This window comes from Trichechus manatus, unplaced genomic scaffold (assembly GCF_000243295.1).
Source record: "Trichechus manatus latirostris isolate Lorelei unplaced genomic scaffold, TriManLat1.0 scaffold00200, whole genome shotgun sequence".
NCBI classification, from domain to species: Eukaryota; Metazoa; Chordata; class Mammalia; order Sirenia; family Trichechidae; genus Trichechus; species Trichechus manatus.
The window spans coordinates 2,971,861-2,993,228 of NW_004444136.1; the positions used below are offsets into that span (position 1 = coordinate 2,971,861).

Genomic DNA, 21,368 nt, shown 5'->3' on the forward strand with positions numbered 1-21,368 from the left:
TACTAGCCTCCCTCTCTTACTAGCCTCCCTCTCCTATCCCATGATCTAGCCACAATAAACTTCTTTCACAGTTCCACCATGTACCACAATCTCTCTTACCTCCAGGGCAACACAGTTTCTTTTTGCCTGCAACACTGTTCTCCCCACTCACTCCCCCTAGTCAAGACCTAGTCATCTGTCAGGCTTCAAGTTCAGTCATCAGTGCACTCACTCTCAAGGTGCACTGGGCCTCCTCCATGGCAGCCTATGCATTACCCTGAATTGTGGGATTCTGAGTTCTCCACTGGACTAAAAGCTCTGTGACAGCAAAGAGCATGTGTTTTGTTCAAAGCTGAGGTCCTGTATTTGCACAGGAGACACCTGAACATTTATGAACAAATTAATCATCTGCCGAAACATGTTTGATTTTACTCTAACATCTTGATAAATTCCCTCTTTTCTATTTCCATAGACGGAGCAGTTCTACTCTGTAACGCACAGGGTCACCATGAGTTGGAATCAACTCAAAAGTAACTAACAACAACATCCTAGTTCAAGCTCATTGTTTCTTCTCTAAACTATTTTAATGATTTCTTAACTAATCTCTCTGCTTAATGTTACCCCATTCAAATCCATCCTACTATCTCCTATAGCAAGCAGGTATTCAAGAGATGTGAGTTTTTTTCCTCTGCTCAAAAATACTTCTAGAACAAAGTTCTTTCAACTGGACTACTTTTGATTTCTTAAACATATCAAACTTTTCTGCCTCTATGCCTTTGTTTCCCTTATGTGAAATGCTCTTCTCCAGCATCTCCAAGTGTTTAAATAAAAGCCATAATTTAAGGCCAGGAAATAAGTAACTCTTCATCTGAATTTTATCTGCACTTCTCATGACACTTAGTATTTTCTACGTTGTATCAAAAGGTATCTATATACTTAACTGTAAACTTCCAAGAAGTGGAGTCACATGTCAAGTTGCTTGGTTATGGAAAGATAAAACATGTAAAGCAATACAACACAAATGAAGAAGTGACAGTTATTAATGTTCCCAAACTATGAGTTCTCAAATATTTTTCATAATAATCGTGGTCACTTACAATTAATAAGGTTGTATTTGTCCACAATTTAGACTTTTCACATTCAGAATGCTTTCAGAATGCTTTCATTACCAAAGGTTGACACTGTGTCCCAGGTAATGATATCCCTTTAAACAATTAACTTTATTTTCTACTAACTAAAATGGTCTTAATTGCGAAGATGCACTAATAACCAAGGCATCTTAATCAACATTAAATTTTCCTTTGTATGTTTGGTACCTCAGATGGTCCTTGGTCCAACTCCTTCTAATCATTCAGCTGAATTTTCAAATCCTGAAAACAAAAATGAAATAACATTTGGTGATTATACAGCAGGCAGGATTCAAGAAAGCAAGATTATTTTCTGAAGTCAGGTATTAAATTGCAATGAAAAAGCTTTCCAAATATTCAAGCTGCTTCAGAATAATCAGTTGTTAATACTTAAGGTAAAAAGTTTATTTTTTAATACTATATGACAGTGTTTTCCAAACCGTAAGTCCCAACCCACTCATGGGCCATGAAATCAATCTAGTGGATTAAAATTTTTTATATGAAATAGAAGAGAATAGAGAATATAAGAATGCAGCTCATGTGGTAGGAATTAAGTATTTGTGAAACTTTTGTTTCCAACGTACATTCATCTACACACACAAAACACCTAAGTGGTACTGCAGCACAATAAAAGTTACTTCTTCCTATGAATCACAGTCAAAAAAGCCAAAATAGCAAGCAAATGCTATTTACAGGATATAAACCGATTGCTGTCGAGTTGACTTTGACCCATAGCGACCCTACAGGACAGAGCAGAACTCCCCCACAGGGTTTCCAAGGAGCAGCTGGTAGATTCGAACTGCTGACCTTTTTGTTAGCAGCTAAAAGCTTAACCACTGTGCCACCAGGGCTCCTTTACAGGATACAGGGAATTAAAATACATACAGAAAAATATTCTTTTTTTGAAATCTGTCCCATTTCCAACTAAAAAATGTTGCAAAAAATATTTAAATATATCTAGGATTCTCTTATTACAGGACTTTTATAGTCATTTCAAATCATAGTAAACAAACTAGATAAGTTGCATTCTAAAAGAACTCTCATTTTCTTCAATTTCTTGTGGACTTCAATCACCAAGGGAATTCTGCAAATTATTAAGTAGAACATGCTAGCTATTAAATGACAACATATTGTGACTTCTCAGTATTAAATCTGGAAGTGACTAAACAATACAGTATGCAATTAAAGTTTAGATGAAGTTGATTCAGCAAGATATAATTGTTATCCAATTGTCATACCACAATCATAACTTATCCAACATGCTCATTCTTGGACAACTAAAAGTTACTTCCTTATATATAAAAAAATCATTTGGGTATATAACTGTCAATAATAAAATGGCTAGGAATTCAATATGCTTAAAAAAAAAGGAAAACTTTACCAAAGATTTTTATAGAAAAATGAATAATTTTACTTTTCCCTCAGAAGACAGAATAAGAATCTCCCTAGTTTATTATCTGGATTAACAAGAGGTGGCAAAGCTTTGGAATTTCCATAGTAGGCAACACTGTGTAAACATGGTAATGATACTGTCAACACCTAATAATACAAAAAAAAAAAAAAAGAGAATAAAGATGCCAGTTTATATAGTATATATCTAGGCAACATGTAGGACAGTTTTATAAAGTGGCATGAGGAGTATAATTTACTCTTGGGCACAGGAGAATAACATTGTTTAGCTTAAACCTGAAGACATAAAATGACATCAATAGGTTCAGCACTGAATATTTTTCATTTTAAGAGTTGTGAAGGTACAATCTCAAGTCTCAACTTAAAAAAACTTTGAAGGATATGTACATAATGACTGTTTTCTGATACAGTGAAAAAGGACAAAGACTACAGAGCCAAGAAAATTGGTAGCATACTCATAAAGAAATCAAACTCTCCTTTTAAATGATTTTTTAATTGTTTGTTTTACTTTATTTCAGACTTGTTTCATTAAGAACACTAAATAGACCAGATTTCCTGTTCTACACTGCTTGGACTTTTTGAGGCAACACCACCATCTTTTTATCATTATTATTATTATTTATTGCTTATTATTTATTCTTTATTGTTGTAGGTGAAAGTTTACAGTGCAATTTAGTTTCCCATTCAAAAATTTGTACAGAAATTGCTGTGACACTGGTTGCAATCCCCACAATGTGTCAGCACTCTCCCCCTCTCCCTTTACATTCCCGGATCCCTGTGTTCATTCATCCAGATTTCCTGTCCCTTCCTGCCTTCTCATCTTTGCTTTTGGACATTTGGTCTCATTTGCCCATTTGGTCTCATACACTTGATTGAACTAAGAAGCACATGCCTCACATGTGTTATTATTTGTTTTAGAGGCCTGTCTAACCTTTGGCTGAAAGACGGACTTTGGGAGAGGCTTCAATTCTGAGTTAGCAGGGTATCCGGGGGCCACAGTCTTGGGAGTTCCTCCAGTATCTGTCAGGCCAGTAAGTCAGGTCTGTTTTTGTGAATCTGAATTTTGTTCTACAGTTTCTCCTGCTCTGTTTGGAACCCTCTATTGTGATCCCTGTCACAGCAGTCAGTGGTGGCAGTCTGGAACCATCTACTTCTTTTGGGCTCAGGCTAGTGGAGGCTGTGGTTTATGTGGTCCATTAGTCCTCCGGACTGATATTTTCCTTGTGTCTTGGGTTTTCTTCATTCTCCTTAGCTCCGAACATCTTGGGACCAATAGATGTATTTTAGATTGCTGCTCACAAGCTTTTAAGACCCCAGATGCTACTCGCCAAAGAAAAGACGTAGAATATTTTCTTCATGAACTATGTTATTCCAATTGACCTAAATGTTCTCCAAAACCATGGTCCCCAGCCCTTAGCCCCAGTAACTCGGTCCTTCAAGGTGTCTCAGTGTGTCTAGGAAGCATCTATGGCTTTGCTTAGGTCAAGTTGGGCTGATCTCCCCTATACTGTGTGTTGTCTTTGCTTTCATCAAAGTCAACAACTGTCTATTATCTAGTTAGTGCAAAACCACCATCTTTTTAAGAGACTTTCAAGGCTGCCCGGAAAGAATGAAGGCTTTCAAGCAAGTCTGATATGGATCCACAAAGCAGATTTGATATGGATCCGTATTTTGCCTCTTCACTTACTAGTTGTTTGACCCTGGGCAACTTGATTCCTCAGTTTCTTCACCTGTGAAATGGAGACATTTTTACTTGTTTTCTTAGGCTGGGTTCTCTAGAGAAACAAAACCAGTAAAGAGTATAAATACACATATATACAGAGAGAGAGAGATTTATATCAAGGAAATGGGGCACGTGCTTGTAGAGGCTGGAACATCCCAAGTCCATGGGTCAGGATAGAGGCTTCTCCTGATTCATATAGCCGCAGGGGCTGGTGAACCCAAGATGGGCAGGTCAGAGACCAGGGCTCTTGTCACAGGCTGCAGAGATTGATGAATCCCCAAATCAGCAGGTAAGACCTCAGGTAAGCTACTAACTCAGGTCCCAAGAACCGGACATCAAACAAACAGTAGCCAGCTGCAGGATCCAGAGCGAGCAAAAAGTCCAGAGCCTTGCCAGAATATCTGCTTATATTTGATGGAGACCACACGCCCAAGGAAACTCCCTTTCAACTGACTGGCTACTCACAGCAGATGCCATCATGGGGATGATCACATATCAAATCTCAACAGGGAAGTGATCACAACATCATACGACTGCCAAAACACTGAGAATCATGGCCCAGCCATGTTGATACAACTCAATCCATAACATTCCACCCTTTGGCCGCCCCCAAATTCATGTCCTTGCCACACATAAAACATATTCACCCCATCATATCATAGCAAAAGTCTTAATTCAACTCCAAGGCCAAAATCCAAAAATTCCTCTTCATCTGTGATATCTAGAATACAAGTTATCTGCTTCCCAAGTACAGTGGCAGAACAGGCACAAGGCAAACATTTCTATTAAAATTTGAGAATTTGAAGGGAAAAAAGACATAACAGGCACCAAGCAAGTCAGCAGAACACATTACATTAGCCTTCAAGGCTTGAAAATAATCCTCTTTTCTCTGAGACTATTTACACAATGGCCCTGCCCCCCAGACTCTAGGTATTTGCCACACTCCCTGGACTCTGAGTGGAGGCCCCTCGGCTCTGGGCTTCAGCTTTGTCTTCCAGGTCCACTGAAACAGCAACTCTGCTCCCTTGGCTTTGGGCGGTCCCATTCTCCTAGCCTATCTGAGTGGCGACTTCATCCTTTGAGACTCCAGAAGTTGTGCCCATACCCTTTGAGACTGAGGCAGCTCTGCTTCCTGTGCTCCTTGTCTCTTCATATTCTGCTCCCTGGTTTCTTGGCCCCTTGGACCCTCAGGCCTCATCGCCCACGTCTGCCCTACTGGGGCAAGTGTTCCAAAGTAGCTCCACTGATAAGTGCCTGGAGGCACCCCATTCCGCCAGTAAACTTCGGCCAAAATGCACTCAGCTCTCTTGCTCCATGTGTTGGCAAGCCTAGCTTCACTGTTAAGTGCTCAGAGGTACCCCACTCCACCAGGAAGCCTCCTGCACAAAGGCACTTAGCTCTCTTGCTCTGTGAGTCAGCTCCAGTGCTATCTCTCGACGGTCTCCTGGTTCTGCTGCTGCAATCTGTCTGCTGCTGCTTCCCGCCGTCTGCATCATCTCCAGTATTAACAGCTGTTCTCATTTCCTTCTGAGTCCTCTATCCATTCACAGTTTCAAAACCACTTCCACACTTTAGGTATCTGTTACAGCAGCACCCCATTCTCTTGGTACAACTCTGTCTTAGTCATTCAGGGTTACTATAACAGAAATATCACAAGTGGATGGCTTTAACAAAGAGAAATTTATTTTCTCACAGTCTAGGGGCCTAGAAGTCCTAATTCAGGGTGCCAGCTCAAGGGGAAGGCTTTCTCTCTCATCATCTCTGGGTGAAGGTCTTTGTCATCAATCTTCCTCTAGTTGAGGAGCTTCTCAGCGCAAGGATCCCAGGTCCAAAGGACACGCTATGCTGCTGGTGCTTCCTTCTTGGTGGTAGGAGGTCCCCCTGCGTCTCTGCTCACTTATCTCTTTCATATCTCAAAAGAGATTGGCTTAAGACACTCTCTAATTCTGTAAATTCAGTCCTGCCTCATTAACATAACTGCCGCTAATCCTATCTCATTAACATCATAGAGACAGGATTTACAACAAAGGAAAACCACATCAAATGACAAAATGGTGGACAATCACACAATACCGGGAATCATGGCCTTATTGATACACATATTTTTGGGGGACACAATTCAATCTCTAACACCTGTCTTCCAGGTTATTGGGAAAATAAAATTAGATAAAGTATATTAAGTAAAAAACAGGCACATGAAAGCATTCCTTCTCTATTAGTTCCCCTTTCTTTTCTACTTAACAACTCCAAATCACCAACTGTGAGCTTAAACATATCTAAAGAATAATTTTTTCAAAATGCTTATTTTCAGAGAATATCAATAGGGACAATGTCGAAAAGATATGAAATTCTCATGCTATACAGATGATTGGTTACACACATAATCTCCAACAGCCATTTCATTCTATTCATTATTGAGCTTCATGCTACTTAATGCAGTGAGCTCCTCCTGATCAACATGTCTGTCTTATTCATCCTGGTATTTCCCCCCACTGCCTAGCACAGTACCAAACACATAAACACTCAACACATATTACTACAGGCTGAACTGATGCCACCAGCAGCCTCATGTGCCTCAAAGCTTCTACAGTACCACAATATCCTGCAAAATGACTGAGTCAGGAAGAAAGAGGTGTCCAGTTTGAAAGAATCTATATATAGATTGGAGTCCCTGGGTGCTTGGCTGCTAACCAAAAGGCTGGTGGTTCAAGTCCACTCCGAGGTGTCTCAAAAGAAAGGCCTGGCAATCTATTTTTGAAAAAGCAGCCAATGAAAACCCTATGGAACACAGTTCTACTCTGACACACATAGGGTCGCCATGGGTCAGAGCTGACTCCACAACTTCTTTTTTTTTTAATGTATAGATTGTTGGCAACTAAACTCAAGTCCAGAACAGCTCTTGGAACAAAAAATAAAACCTACTAAGCATTGTAAGAGGTACCTGGGTGGCACAAGCTGTTTGCGATTGGCTACTAAACTCAAGGTTGGTGGTTTGAACCCACCCAGAGGCTCCACAGAACAAAGCCCTGGCGAATTGCTTCTACAGAGATTACAGCCAAGAAAATCCTATAGAATAGTTCTACTCTATAACACAAGGGGTTGCCATGAGTTGGGGGGTGACTCAACAGCACCTAACAACAAGCATTGTTAATGCACTGTCTTTGCTTGTAATATGAAAAACACTTCAGCTTCTTTTCAGAAGTTAGTAAATAATCAGAAAATGTGGGAAATTTTGCCGTGACATATATGTACAGCACTAGAATAACTGATCCAGATAAGGGCTCATCTAGACAATCTAAAAGCAAGCAGCATTTACAAAGCAGAAATCACAGGCAAAGCAAGCAAATGTCAACTGAGCTGTCACAGTGGTACACTTGAGCCATCTAGTGGAACTGAGAAAAACTAAGTTCAATTCTGCAGGAAAAACATCCTCTCATCCCAATTCTCCCTTATGAAAAGTGAATAGTAAAGTGTACGTTCTCAGGGATAGTAAATGACAATTCACAAATGGCAGTAGAGAACTAAGAAGTAGGTGTTGAGGAAAGATGAAATGCCAAATCTGGATGGGATTCAGGTTTTATAAATACTAAAAACAAACACTCTTCCTTACGATATTTTTTCATATAATTATATAATCATCAGACCACATGCAAATTTGTAAAAGACATTACAGAAAACAACAGTTTACTACCAGCTACCAAGGTTTGAGGATGGATGCAGGCAGTAAAACAAAACAAGGGGCAGCCTCTGGTTAGGAAGGAAAGGGAAATTACAATAGAGGAGCAAATTTCTATGGGACTAAATGAAGAAAAAAAGGTCACCTTTCTGCCTGGGGTATCACCCAATTTGGATTATGGCAACCCCAACTTTCCCAAAAGAGCTAGAAGCCAGAAGACTTAAACTCCAAACCCAGGAAAGGATAAGGAAGGTTCAGCTTGTATTAGAAAAATGAGTGTTGATTAAAACTCTTTATTCAAATGAGCAGCACCGCTTCTGAAAGTCACAACATAAAATTTTAAAATTTCTGAAGTCACAAAATACTACAGCAGTATAATAACAGGCATACACTTAAACTGTAGAGTAGGTTTTTCTAATCCATAAAAATCCTAATCCAAATGTCTTGGAATAAATTGGTGGTAACACCACTTTTAACTCTAAAATTTAATGGTTTTAAGTCACCTTCACCCCCCCCCCCAAAAAAAAGTAGAGAGGTTAAGCCAAAGTATATGTGGATTTTCCCATTAATCCACATATTAGAGTTTCAGGCTCTGAAGAGGATACAAAGATGATTCCCTGACCCCAAGGACTAGATACATTCAAGTCATTTTAATATAAGGCAGTAACAAAAACAAAGAAATCACTGAGCCTGAGAATTTAGCCTGAAAAGAGTTAACTTTACTTATGTATCTGAGTATCATTCTTTCTGAGATTTACTGTATAGGCAGAAGAGAGAAGATGGAGGGGATGGGGATGTTAGTGAAGCGAATGGATAGAAGAGCAGTTGTCAAAAAAGTGTAAATGGTCCATTTTGTTGGGCATATGGGCCTCATGAAGAATCCATTGTAGGAAACAAGGCTAAAAAGGTAGATGAAATTTATTTTTGCACTGCAGACAAAGTGGAATCATCTGAGGACTTTAAACAAGGTAGTTAAACCTAGCCAGATCAATGGAAATGAGGGAAAAGAATTGAAAAGTGTTGGAAAGAGAATTAATAGGATTTGCTAACCCACTGGATACACACAGGCAATGAGAAAGAAGCCATAACTGAAGCAATCGTAGTCTGTGTGCCAGGAAGGGTAGTGATGTTATTAATCCAAACGGAAAATGTATTATGCCATGTTAATTCTCATTTTACACATAAATTAACAGAAGAAAAGATGTAACCCAAGGACAGCACCCTAGGGAAGACAGACATTTAAGATTTTTTAAAAAGGTTTTAAAAAGAAACAAACCAACAAAAAGGAACAGCCATGGGGTAGGAAGGAAAGTGTGGAGAAGTATAATATTACAGGAGAGCACGATTTTAGTAGTGTGAAGTGTCGAAAACCACACTGGCTTGAAAAGTAAAATGGGAGGTAAGAGAAAAAATGGTGATACGTACAAAATTACCTTTTTTAAAGTATAAGCACTATTCTGTAAGCCTCAGAGAAGCATTTAAGCCTAGGAAAGGTAAGGTGAAAGAATTCATGTTCAGTGGCTTCTGGTTTTCAACTGAAAAGGGACTTGAGGTCCTGTAGAACAGTAAGATATTGGACAGGAGGTACGGGAAGGCTGGGAACACAAGGAAAACGAAAAAGTGGTAAAATAAGTGCTGTGGTGATCAGATGTCAACCTGCGGGAGTCAAACAAGAATAATGGACTCTCAAGTAACACTGGAAAAGCAGAAAGATAAAGAGACTGGCATGATAATTTTGAGATCCTAGTAATGTGATCAGGTCCCTGGGTGGTGCAAACAATTCACACTTGACTATTAACCTAAAGGTTGGTAGTTCGAACCCACCCAGAGGCACTGCGGGAGAAAGGCCTGATGATCTACTTCCATGTAAGATTACAGCCAAGAAAACCCTATAGAGCAGTTCTACTCGGTAACACATAAAGTCGTCATGAGTCAGAATTGACTCGACAGCAACAGTTTGCTTTTTTTTTTTTGATTTAGTAATGAGATCAGATGGTGGTGTCTAACAGAGTTTGAGAAATAAAGAAGTGGAGTTCTTCAAAGATCAGACTGGACTAAGAGACATAAAGTAATACTCGTCAGGAGTCTGATTCTTAGTTCAAGCAGATACATGAGACTAAATGGACAGCCCCTGTCCAGAGGCGAGATGAGAAGGCAGAGAGGGTCAGGAGCTGGCTGAATGGACACAGGAAACCCGGGGTGGAAAGGAGGAGTGTGCCGTCACAGTACAGGGAAAGGAACTAGGGTCACATACTAATGTGTGTATAAATGTCTGTATGAGAAACTGACTCGAATTGTAAACTCTCACTTAAAGCACAATTTAAAAAAAAAAACAAAAAACAGAAGTTCTAAAAACTGGGTCAGGTTCATTGATAAAATTCACCTGTAAAAGTAGCTGGACGATGCCATTTCCATAATATTGATCAATTCAGGTCTTTCACTTCTTTTGATTCCATTTTAATTATTTATATTTGCCTTTAAAAAAATCAATCATTTCATCAAGATTATAGATTTACTGGCTTAGAAATGTATAAAAATTCACTTTTGTGAATATACATCGAAAGGTATATTCAGGATATACATACAGTTTAAAAAAGAATAAAATGAACAACAATATGACCAACATCTAGGTGAAGAAATAAAACATTGTTAGTACCTTAAAATTCCTCTCCAATACCAACTCCTTCCCTCACCTTCAAGAGGTAACCATTTACTCAAGTTTGTGAAAATCATTCCCTTACTTTTGTTCCCCCTCCCCCCCTTTTAATAATGTTTTGAGTTTTTGGTGAAAGTTTACACAGCAAGTTAGGTTCCCAGTTGAAAATTTCTACAGATTGTTCAGTGACATTAGTTACATTTATCACAATGTGTCAACATTCTCTTTGTGTTCTGTTTGTTCCCCTTCAGGTACTCTGGTTTCCCTGCCCCCTTATCTTCTCATGTTTGCTTTTGGGTAATTGCTGACCTTTTGGTCTCATACAGATGGTTTCTCAGAAGAGCACTGATCTTATGCTTAATATCTTTTGTGTGCCAGTCTGCTATTTTGCTAAAAGGTGATCTCAGGGGATAGGCTTGGTTCTAGGTTTGAAGAGTGTCTCAGGGTGATAGTCTCAGGGAGTCCTCTGTTCTACTGTTCCAGTTTGTCTGTTTTTTGTTTTTTTTTTTTAATAATTTGAGTTCTGCTCCACATTTTCTCCCATTATATCTGGGACCATCTATTGTGACCCCAGTCAGAACAGTCAGTGGTGGTAGCTGGGTACCATCTAGTTCTGGTCTCAGGGTAGATGAGGTTGTGGCTTGTGCAGACTTGTTTCTTCTCCGAGCTTCTGGTTACCTTCTTCCTCTTTTGCTCCTGTGAGGTGAATCTTATATGGCCACTCACAAGCCTTTAAGTCCCCAGATACTACTCACTTGGATGCAGAACATGATTTTTGTGAACTGTGTTATGCCTAATAACTGTGTTGTCCCATTAATCTGTGATCCTAAGCTTTCAAACCCAGAAAACCAATCTTGGAAGGTGTTTAGTTATGTCTAAGGAGTATCTGTTTTGTGTCTTCAACGGATTACGTGCCTACACCCATATATTTGTATTTACACATACCTAGCCCTGGTCGCGCAGTGGTTAAGAGATACAGCTGCTAACCAAAAGGTCGGCAGTTCGAATCCACCAGCCACTCTTGGAATCCCTATGGGGCAGTTCTATTCTGTCCCATAGGGTCAGCTATGAGTTGGAATCAACTCGACGGCAAGGGGTCAGGTTTGGTTTTTTGGTATAGATACTTCTATCTGCTCTCATCTACGTATACACCTATACCTACTCATACACCTATACGCCTATGCCCATCCACATGTGCTCAAAACACTCGTTTTTTGGCCTGAGTGCTTCTCAGCAACATCATTTACTTTGGTTGTGCTGTGCTCACTACACTCATATTAAGTGCCACTTTTCCTATCCCCTTACTTTCCTTTATACCTTCACAATCTAGGTATTTAACCCGTATTTCTCAGTTCTGTCTTTTACTGAACTTCATGTAAAAGAAATCATAGTATTTCTTTTGTGTATTCTTCTGTGGTTTGCTTCTTTCACTTGATATAATTGTGATGAATGCATGTTTGTGTGTGTAAGTGGTTTTAGTTCATTAATTGTCCCTGTGGAATAGTATCCCACTATATAAATATACCACAGTTTATTTATCTAATCTACTGTTGGAAATGTTATCAGGAAGGACCAGTCCCTGGAGAAGGACATCATGCTTGGTAAAGTAGAGGGTCAGCGAAAAAGAGGAAGACCCTAAATGACACGGACACAGTGGTTGCAATAACGGGCTCAAGCAAAACAACAATTATGAGGACGGCGCAGGACCGGGCAGCGTTTCGTTCTGTTGTACGCAGGGTCACTATGAGTTGGAACCGACTTGACAGCACCTAACAACTGCTGATACATATTTGGGTTGCTTCTAACTTGGGGCTACGATGAAAAATGCTGCTATGAACATTCTTGTATGTGTCTTCTGTACACGTTTACTTATGTTTTACTGAGGCATTTACCTAGAAGTAGAACTGCTGGGCTGTAAGATAAGCACACGCTCAACTTTACTAGGTAATACAAATTATTGTTCTAAGTGGCTGTGACAATTTACACTCCCACCAACATCATACACGTTCCTGTTGCTCCATCAGCACCAACTCTTAGAATGGACAGGCTTTTCAATGTACAGTGATAATGTCTCACTGGGAATCTTTCCCTTTTCCATATCATGGAAAATATTCTTCTATTTTATATTCTAAAAACTTCATAGTTATAATTTACATAAAGATCTTATTCAATCTGGAGCTGACTGTTGTATGGTGTAAAGAAGGCATTCAATTTAATTTTTTTCATATGTATATCCAGTTATCTTGGCACCATTTATTGAAGTCTGTCCTTTCCCTAATAATCAGCAATGCTATTATATCATATATTAAGTCCAAATGTATCAAGAGGAAAGGTGGTTCTGGGCACTCTATTCTTCCCATTGTCTTTTTCTACACTTGCACCAGTACCACAATATTTTAATTATTTTTATTTTACAATATATCCTGATATCTGGTAGGTCAAGCTCCAACTTTATTCTTCATAACAAGACTCTTGACATAGGTGACAAACAGACATTCAGAGAATTTACACAGGATGGAACTATCAAAGTTTATAGAACTTTGTATAACATGCTTTAAAAAAAAAAATGAGATTGGACAACAAAAGCATGAACAGCAAAAGACAAAACAGGTAACTGGGACCTCATAAAAATTAAATACTTTTGTTCATCAAAGATCTTTGCCAACAAAGTAAAGAGATAACCTACAGATTGGAAGGAAATTTTTGAGAACTATTTATCTGATAAGGGTCTAAACTCTAAAATATATTATAAAAACTTCTACAACAACAAAAAGACAAAACAACCCAATCAAAAAACAAGTGAAGGACTTGAACAGATATTTCACAAAGAGGATATTCAAGTGACCAATAAGCACATGAAAAGATGTTCAACGTCATTAGCCATTGTCTTAGTCATCTAGTGCTACTCTAACAGGAATACCACAAGTGGATGGCTTTAACAAAGAGAAATTTATTCTCTCACAGTCCAGTAGGCTACAAGTCCACATTCAGGGCGTCAGCTCCAAAGGAAGGCTTCAAGTCCAAATTCAGGGCATCAGCTCCAAAGGAAGGCTTCAAGTCCAAATTCAGGGCATCAACTCCAGGGGAAGGCATTCTCTGTTGGCTCTGGAGGAAGGCCCACGTCATCAATCTTCCCTTGGTCTGGGAGCTTCTCTGCGCAGGAACCTCAGGTTCAAAGGATGTGCTCTGCTCCTGGCACTGTTTTCTTGGTTCCAAATTCTCCGCTTGCTTCCCTTTCCTTTTATCTCTTATAAAAGGTGGTGCAGGCCACACCCCAGGGAAACTCCCTTTATATTGGATCAGGGATGTGACTTGAGTAAGGGTGGTGTTACAATTCCACTCTAATCCTCTTTAACGTAAAGTTACAATCACAAAATGGAGGACAACCACACAACCCTGGGAATCGTGGCCTAGCCAAACTGATACACACATTTTTTGGGGGGACACAGTTCAATTCCTGACAGCCATTTAAAAAAAAAAAACAACCCAAACCTGTTGCCATCAAGTCAATTTCGACTCATAGCATCCCTATAGGACAGAGTAGCACTGCTTCATTTGGTTTCCAAGGAATGTCTGGTGGATTCGAACTGCTGACCTTCTGGTTAGCAGCCGCAGCTCTTAACCACTACATCACCAGTTTCCCATTAGCCAGTAGGGAGATGCAAATCAAAACCACAATGAGATACTACCTCACTCGGTGGCACCACTGGGGGGTGCAGAAGGTGTGGGCCACACTGGGTAACAGTGTCAGAGGGGATGACAACAAAATGGCTGTCTATAAAAATTTTTGTACAGTGGTTCAGCAGAAATTTGTTTTTAATAAAAATATCCCTGTAGTTAGTTACAAAAAAAAATTTTTCATAAGCCCACCTTACCATATTACTACACAAATAACGCTCACCTTCTACATTTGTTTGCCAGTGACACCCTCCCCCTGCAAGCAAGCTATGCTAATCTGTAAGCACGTTACGCCAATTTTTTTTGGCAACATGTAAAAAAATTGGCATAGCAGCACTTACAAAAATACCTCATGGGGGATGGTGCAGCTGGCAAACAAACAGAAGGCGTTCATTATTTGCATAAAAACAGGGCACACGTATCAATATACCTACAAGGCTAAAATTCTATGCTGATTTACTTTTTGAACCTTCTAATGTGCTTTGGTCAGAGCTATCATTATTAGCTGTCATTATTACCCAATTACAATGACACTTCGAATCGTGGTTTTGTCTGCACGCACTACAGACACACGCTGTTGTTTCTGTTGGGCTGGTATTTTTATAGTCGCTGATTTTGTCAAATTTTTTGGTGTTTTGGCTACAGTCTTGTGATAATTAGTATTAATGAACCTATATCAATAACTTGAGAATGAAGTAGTACCTAAAAGAAAAGGAGAAAAATAAAAAAAGGCTTCCACCCAGTTACTAATGATGTTGTACCGCATAATGTTGTGATTCAACACAGGAAGATTTTACAAAACAATTTTGTTGTTAGTATCAACATAATCTAAGAAATATTATCTTTAAGAACTATACACTATATCACATATTGTTATATGATTAAAACTGATAAACGTTACTAAGGATTCTGCATGGTCTGGCATGAGAGGAGGTCCATAGGTTATCACACTGGGTGACACCAACACTAGTGATGCCACTGAACTCACTGCCATTGAAATGGCAAGGACAAAAAAACAAAATATAACACACAACTGAAAACAAGAAGCGTTGGAATAGATGTGGAGAAACTGGAAACCTCATCCATTGCTGGTGGGAATAAAAATGGTGCAACTACTATGGAAAACAGTTTGGCAGTTACTCAAAAGGTTGAACATGGAACTGTATGACAAGGCAATCCTAATTCTAAGTATATACCCAAGATAAACTGTAATCAGCAACAAAAACAAACCTGTACACCAATGTTCACTGCAGCAATTTTCACAACAGCCAAAAGGTGGAAAAAAGCCAAAATGTCCATCAACAGATGAATGAATGAACAAAATGTGGTATAAATATACAATGGCGCATTACTAAGCCACATAGAGAAACGAAATTCTGATATGTGCCACATGTATAAATCTTGAAAACATAAGGATGAGCGAAACAACTCAATCACAAACGCACAAATATTGTATGACCTCATCTATATGAAATAAGCAAATACATAGAATACAAAGTTTATTAGTGGTTACCAGGGGTGAGTGGGAGGGAGAAAGGGGGAGTATGCGTGGGGTGGGGGGCACTGAGTTTACATTAATGGGGGCAGAATAATTAGGGAAGAGATTTAAGAGCTGCATGACATGAAGTGTAACCAAGTCACTGAATTGCACGTAGAAACTGTTGAACAGACGAACGTTTTGTGTATGTTTTCACCATGATAAAAAAATAAAATAAACGACAAAACTGAAAATATCTGCCAGAAAGGTAAAATATAAACAGAAAGCTATTAAAAGTGACAGCCAGAGGGGGTTCCAAGCAATATGACGCTATAGACAGAAGCACCATGCCATCCCTCCACAGCAAAGACCCAAAAAACTAAGTGAAACAGTGACAAATATCAATCCGGAAACCCTAAGCATCAAATGAACAGATAAAGAACTCAGCCAAGCACCGAACGGAATAAGAAACTGACAGAGAACAGACAGCAAGGAGAGATACGTGCAGAGGTCGCCCATCAGCTAACGCAGCACGGATTCGCCATCTTGGACTCCTGTTGGCGATCAGCGAACAGGGGGCACAGGAAAGAAGCTTCCCGGAACTCCCAATAAGAAACAGAACCACTGATAACCAGCGATATACGCTTTCCCACTCCCCACATTTCTTCACCCCGACTCAGCCTCCTCTCTTTCCTGGGGCCACAGTCTCTTCACTGGGAGACACCAGCTTCAGCCCTGTTCCGCCTGGATTCCACTCGCCAACACTGGAGGGCTCCCGGAGCACCATCTGTTTGTTGCCTGTGTTGCTCTTTTCTGCTTCTTTTGGTTTCTTCCATACCTCTAAACACCCCCCCACAACTTTCTCTCAAATACTTAGCTCCATGTGACATCTTTGCTTCTTCCTGAAAGGCTGTAAAATGCCACTCAACTGTGGAACTGCTTCCTGGCCCGTGCTGCCACGCTGGTGGGATCCCCAGGGATTTGTTTTGATTTGCTCTGTTTTGATTTGTCTGTTTGTTTTCTTTTTCTTTTCTTGGCTTGGAAGCCCCTTCTAGCTGGGTTATACTGTGCAGCTTGGGAACTACTTCATCAGTCTGTGCGGCTGCGCAGTGGGATCGTTGGAGGCATTTCTTTTTCTTTTTTTGTTTGTTTTCTTTTCTCCCTTTTTGTCTTTATTTCTCAGTTTCTCGTCTGCCTATACTTACTTTATCTTCTTGTCTACCTGGCACTATGTGACACTTCTATCCCTTCTAGCCAGGCTGTACTTCATGACCTGTAATCCACATCCCCAATCTTCACAGCTGCAGAGGTGGGATCCCTGGGAGCTTTTCTTTGCTCTTCTCTGATTTTTTTTTTCTTTTACCTTCTCCTGTTTTTTCCCTTTCTGTTTTTGTCCATTTCTTCATCTCTCATCTCTCCACAACAATGGCAAGATACCTTAGCACTCTTTTTGGTTTGTTTCCGGCTCCTGTTTCTTTCTCCTCTCTCTCCTCTTTCCCATACCCATCTAAGCTCCACATATCCCAATCTCCCCCTTCCCACCTACCTGAACCATTAACTAAACACCACACCCCCGAGCAGCAGAGGCACGACCTACTGGAACCTGCCCTGTACTGATTCCCGGACCACCCTGTCAGTCCTAGTATGTGCCAAAAACAACCTATCCCAGCAACTCCCCTTCAGCTGGACCTGCCCTGCTGCACCACAGCTGAGCAGCTGACCCAGTCCATTGGACAAGGAGCCAAAAAGTATCATACCCACAGACGAACAAACAAATAACGCACGGCCTACCTACTCAGACATAATCAAATAAAACAAAAAGGAAGGATGAAACAAACAAATCTACAATCAATAAACGAGGAAAATAACTACTAAATGTCCCGAAGGCAGCAGACAATATCAAAACATGTACAAAAACAGGACAGGATGGTTCCAGTAGGCATTCAAAATAAAACATTAGATGACTTTCCAGTAGAAGAAACGGCACTAGAACTACCTGATACGGAATTCAAATCTCTAATATTCAGAGCTCTCCACGAGTTAAAGCAAAACGCAGACAAAAATGAGGAAAAAATAGACAATTTCATGGAAAAGGCAGACGAATTCATGGAAAATACAGATAAAAAAATGGAAGAATTCAGGAAAATATGGGAACGAAATGCCAAAATAAATTCATAACTGGAAATCATACAAAAACAATTAAAAATCCAAACAATAAACAAAAAGATTTGAGAAATGGACACTATCATAGAAGGGCTGAAGAGTAGGTCTGAAACCATGGAAGACAGCATCAGCAAAACTGAAGACAAACACTTCAATACAACTCTGAGGAAAAATCAGATAAAAGAAGAAAAATGAAGAAGCCCTGAGAATTATGTGGGATACAAACAAAAACAAAAATCTGTACGTGATCAGAGTTCCAGAACAGGAGGAGAAAACAGAAAACACAGAATCATTGAAGAACTACTGACAGAAAACTCCCAGTATTATGAAAAATGAAAAGTTCAACAAAACCCATATAGGATAGACCCCAAAATAAAATCACCAAGGCATATCATAATCACACTTCCTAAAACTAAAGACAAACAAAGAATCCTGAGAGCAGGTCAAGAAAAATAAAAAGTCAGATACAAAGAACAAATAGTAAGACTAAGCTCGGATTATCTGGCAGAAACCAGGCAGGCAAGAAGGCAATGGATGACATAAAACCTTGAAAGAAAAAAATTACCAGCCAAGAATAACATATCATGCAAAACTCTCATTCAAATATGATGGTGAAACTGGACATTTCCAGATAAACAGAAATTAAGAGATTATGTAAAAACCAAACCAAACTTACAAGAATTATCAAAGGGAGTCCTTCGGTCTGAGAACAAACAACATCAGACCACAGGCTGAATCTAGGACACAGAATTGTACCAGTCAGATACCAACCTAACAAACTCTCAAGGACTATCTAAAACCAAAGGAATTACAAGAGAGAACCAGAGAAGTTAATCTGTAAATGACAATAACAATTGAAAAAAAGAGGGAATAAACGGTGTAGGTACAGATACAACCTTCTAATGGAGAGGAAGGTAAGGCAATACCAAGTAATAATAGACTGGTTCAAACCTAGGAAGATAAGGGTAAATTTCAAGGTTAACCAAAAAGACAGTTAACAAACCCACCCATAAAAATAAACATAAAGACTCAGTAAAAAACAAAACCTACAAAAATAAAGGAAATGAAAAAAAAAATCCACAAACAACAGGAATTCAGCACAGCAGAATAAGAGGAATAAACAAAATGTCAGCAACACAAAAAAAAAGAACTACAAAATGACAGCAATAAACTCACACCTATCAATAATTACACTGAATGTAAATGGCCTAAATGCACCCATAAAGAGACAAAGAGTGATAGAATGGATGAAAAAAAATATGCTGTCTACAAGAGACAAACTTTACAAACACAAACATAAGTTTATTAAAAATCAAAGGATAAAAAAAAATATGAAGCAAACAGCTACCAAAAAGAGCAGGAATGGCAATATTTATCTCAGATAAAATAGACTTTAAAACAAAAACTACCATAAAAGAAAAAGAAAGACACCATATAGTAATTAAAAAGATGATCCATCATGAAGACATAACCATAATAAACATCTATGCACCCAATGGCAGGGCTCCAAAATACATAAACTCTAAGAGCACTGAAAAGAGAAACTGACAGTTCCACAATAATAGTAGAACACCAACACACCACTCTCAGTAAAGGACAAAATATCTAAAAATGAACTCAACAAAGAGACAGAAGACCTAAAGAGCACAATCAGCCAACTTCACCTCATAGACACATATAGTACACTCCACCCAACAGCTGTAAAGTACACATTTTTTTTCCAATGCACATGGAACATTCTCCAGAATAAACCACATCTCAGGCCACAGAGCAACCCTCAACAAAATCCAAAACATTGCGACAATACAAAATATCTTCTCTGACCACGAAGCCATCAAGGTAGAAATTAACAAGAAGAAGAGCAAGGTAAAAAAATCAACTACATGGAAACTGAATAACATCCTGCTTACCAACCACTGAGTAATACAAGAAATCAGAGATGGAATCAAACAATTCCTAGAATCAAACGAGAATGAAAACACATCATATAAAAACCTTTGGGACACAGCAAAGGCGGTCCTCAGAGGACAATTTAGAACAATAGATGCACACATCAAAAAAGAAGCGACAAAATCAAAGCATTAACTACACAACTCAAATAGAAAGAGAACAGCAAAAAAAGCCCGCAGCCACCAAAAAAAGGAAATAATAAAGTTCAGAGCAGAAATAAATGAAATAGAGAATAGAAAAACAACAGAAAGAATCAACTGTTACTGCAAACCACTGGCCAGACTGACAACAGAAAAACAGGACAGGATGCAAATAAACCAAGTAAGAAATGAAATGGGCGACATTACAACAGACCCAACTGAAATAAGAAGGATCATAACAGAATATTATGGAAAACTATACTCCAACAAATTTGAAAACCTAGAGGAAACGGATAAATTTCTAGAAACACACTACCTACCCAAACTACAACAAAGTGATGTTGAAAATCTGAACAGACCCATAACAAGAGAAGAGACTGAAAAGGTAATTTAAACAACAACCAACAACGAAAAGCCCTGGCCCAGATGGCTCCACTGGACAATTCTACCAAACATTCAGAGAAGAGTTTATACTGGTACTACTCTAACTATTTCACAACGTAGAAAAGAAAACAATAATTCCAAATTTATTCTATGAAGACAGCATGCCCAATACCAAAATGAGGCAAAGACGTCACAAAAAAGAAAATTACAGACCAATATCTCTCATGAATATAGATGCACAAATTCTCAATAAAATTCTAGCCAACAGAATTCAGCATCATATCAAAAAAACAAGACACCACAAGCAAACAGGATTCATACCAGGTATATGCAAGAACGGTTCAACCTTAGAAAATCGCAGTGTAATCCACCACATAAATAAAAGAAAAGAATCACATGATCATCTCAATTGACACAGAAAAGGCATTTGACAATGCCCTACATTCCTGATAAAATCAATAAAATAGGTACAGACAGAAAATTCCTCAACATAATAAACAGCATCTATGCAAAACCAATGGCCAACATCATTCTTAATGGAGAGAGGCTGAAAACATTCCCCTTGAGAACATGAACAAGACAAGCATGCCCTGTATCATCACTGCTATTTAACACCGTGCTGGAAGTACTAGCTAGAGCAATAAGGCAAGAAAAATAAAGGGATTCCAAACTGGTAATGAAGAGGTTAAACTGTCCATATTTGTGGATAATGTGTTACCATACATAGAAAACCCTAAAGACTCCACTAGAAAACTACTGGAACTAATAGATTCAGCACAGTAGCAGGATACAAGATAAGCATATAAAAATCAGTTGTATTCCACCTACAGACTGAGAAAAAATTTTTGGCTACAACAAATCCGATCAGCGTTTAATCTCTAAAATCTACAAGATACTGCAAAACCTCAACAGCAAAAAGACAAATAACCCAATTAAAAAATGGGCAGAGGATATGAACAGGCACTTCACCAAAGACAAAATTCAGGTGGCTAACAGACACATGAA

The 21,368-nt window shown here is 39.0% G+C and overlaps 1 protein-coding gene across 5 annotated transcripts in view; it reads right to left on the reverse strand.

Annotated features, from left to right (window-relative positions):
* MAPK8 (mitogen-activated protein kinase 8) overlaps window positions 1-21,368 on the reverse strand; it is a 116,759-nt gene that overhangs the window by 71,960 nt on the left and 23,431 nt on the right. For all 5 annotated transcript variants that reach the window (XM_023742110.1, XM_023742111.1, XM_012558955.2 and 2 more), the window contains exon 2: window positions 1,296-1,349. The gene's annotated coding sequence lies outside the window, so the exon portion shown is untranslated. The remainder of the gene's footprint in view (window positions 1-1,295; window positions 1,350-21,368) is intronic.